Raw genomic sequence first — 2,799 nt, forward strand, 5'->3', positions numbered from 1 at the left:
CCCTAGGCATCCACCTCTAACCAGCTCATTCCCCTCAGTGCCTGGGGGTTCCCCTCCCATCCACAGGCCCCTGTGCTCCCCAGAGCGGTCTCCCCACCACAGGAGTTGGCCTGGATCTGGGGGCTCCCCCACCTCTCTGGGCATCAACTGCTTGAGCTAAAGTAGGCGCTGCCCTGGGCGGGGAGCATCCCCCAAATTCACATCCGTCAGAACCTCAGAATGAGACCTTATTTGGAAATAGTTTTCACAGATGTAATTAAGTCAGAAGAGGTGGTCCTGGATTAGGGTGAGAGTTAAGGCTTTGACACGTGCCCTTCTAAGTGGAGAGGACAGACAGAGGGAAGAGGGAGTCACACTGGGGTGAGGGGCTCCGACCTCAGGCTCTGGCCTCCAGAACCTGCAGACGGTGTTTACGCCTCTTCTAAGCTGCCCAGTTTGTGGGGGGTGGTTCCCATGCCCAGGATACTGCCACAGCCACCTCATCTCTGCCGCTTCTCCCATGGGGATCAAGAGCCCACCAGCCCCATGGTCCCACCCTGAAGGACAGTCTGTGAGCAACGAGGTCCTGCCTTCCCTCAGGCGGGCTGGGTCGGGGGCAAGGGCAGGACGCCAGCCATGAGGTCCCAGCCGTGGGTGGACACGGGAGCCCTGGGTGATGGGGTCTGCGGGAGCCAGGCTGGAGGTCCCTGCCGAGAGTCTGCAGGCCCAAGTGGGGCGGCCTGGGAGACCCTTGGGCCTTTGGGGACCTGCAGGGCCTCAAGGATCCCAGGGCCCCGGGGAAGGGGGCAGTAGGGAGTTACAGGAAGTCCGGCAGAAGCTGGTCAGGTTCCCCGCCAGGGCCTGGCAGAGCCCGAAGGGGTGGGAGGAAGACGTGGAGCCTTATGGGAAGGAGTGGGGATAGCCAGCTGCCCCCTGCTGTTTGCACAGGGTCAGAGGGGTGTCCCAGGCCAGGCTCTGGTTACCTGGCCTGGCAGAGCTGCCCGAAGCTCCGGGCACATTCATCTTGCTGGGTATCCATGCCCTCCTCCCTTGCTGGGCGCCTCTAGGGCTATTTCAGGCACCTGGTGAAGACACGACCCATCTGGCCAGACAGGGGCACGGCCCCCGCCCACTGGGCCCTCCCTGCCCAGGCGCCCTGGCCCTGCATGCTGTGGTGACTCATGCCCACCATCAGGCCACCAGCCATCTCAGGGCAGGGTGGCCTGCAAGGATTCTGCTCTCTCAGCCTCCACTGCAGGGAGACCCCCATGTCGGGGACCACTGTGCTGGGGCCACCGGCCCTCTCCTTCCAGGTCCCAAGCCAGCCTTCTGCCCCCTGGGCACTGAGCTATTTCTCCACCCGGAAGGGGGAAATCAGAGTTGCATCTCCATCCTCACGCTCCCTCGGGGTCCACACCACCCCCCGGCCTCACGCCACACCATCCTGCTCTAGGCCAGGTCTCAAAACCCAGCATTGCCAGGTGATTGAGCTAAGGGCCCACCACTGAGGTCCAAGGGGCGGGACAACTGTGGGTGACAGTTTCCCTGTGGATGGCGGCAGGAGTGACCAGCTCCCGGGCTGTGGCCACAGTGGGAGTGTCAGACGCTGAGACTGGCCTCAGTGCCGTGCCACAGGGGATGAGACAAAAGACTGTCTGAGTCTACGCCCACTGGCGCCAGGGTGAGTTCACACTGGTGGTACCAAGACCCCAGCCCTCACGGGCACCTGGCTGGGTGCAGGGAGGGGGTTCTTGTCCTGAATCCAAAATGCCACTCTACATGCCAAGCCCTTCACACCGCATGTGCCTGCTCCCTGCAGAGCGACCCCAAACCTAACAGAAGCCCCATACATCATGTGTTGTGAACACCAGCACCCCTGTTCCCGACAAGGGGGTTCAGCACACAGGGCAGAGCTGAACATGGACCCCCCCACTGCCACCTCCCCTTCGTCCCCATCACGTTTTCCAAAAATTCAAATATGCACAGAACCCAGAAAATGAAATTGCTTCTGCCCGTTTCATGCTGCAGTTCCCATTCTACTCCCTATGTACCGGTTACTGGAAAGCAAGTTTCACAAACGGCTTTCTGTAAAGGACTTGTTTTTGGCGAGTTTATACAGCTACCTTTGTTCATATAAAAATCTGGAAGCTGCCTTCTGTGAGCTGGGCCCCTCCCCCTTGGACACTTAGGGAGGTATTTCTGCATGGAATATGGTCCCTGCTCTGAGGGAAATAACGAGCAGGCACAGTAAATTCTGAGGTGGAATTTGTTTAACCTATCACCCCCACCCCTACCCACCCCCCCGCCCCCGGCAGTAAGTGTGACACTGGGCGGCCTAGAGCACTGAGGTATTTTTATGATGCTTGGCAAGTCCACTTGGGAGGCTGGAGAAAACCCGCCAATCGGAGCTGCTGCAGGGGTGGGCTCACTCCCCGGCTGACTCCTCTTGCAGAAAAGGTTCTGAAGCCTCACGGGTCTCTGCAGCAAACCATTTAATCATAAGTTCATTCGTTCATTCATTCATCCATTCACAGCCCACTTCACTCTCTAGCCAGGCTGGCTGCTGCTGGACAGGACCATGAAGATACTGCCCCCAGCCCCGGTCTGCCCTGACACGGTGGGACAGGCCATGGGGAGCGGGGAGTTTTGTAACACTCCCAGGAGGAAGGGCTGAAGGGAGAAGGAGGGTCCCAAGAAGCTTTGCTGCCCCTCAAGCAGCACGTGCGGGTGGCCTTCACAGAGGGTGAGGCCCCCGGCTCCGGTCATAAGCAAGGAGAGGCTGGGGAACCCCAGCAAGTGGGCTGGGCATCTCCAGGAATG

This window comes from Lipotes vexillifer, unplaced genomic scaffold, assembly GCF_000442215.2.
Source record: "Lipotes vexillifer unplaced genomic scaffold, Lipotes_vexillifer_v1.1 scaffold914, whole genome shotgun sequence".
In the NCBI taxonomy this organism is placed as follows: Eukaryota; Metazoa; Chordata; class Mammalia; order Artiodactyla; family Lipotidae; genus Lipotes; species Lipotes vexillifer.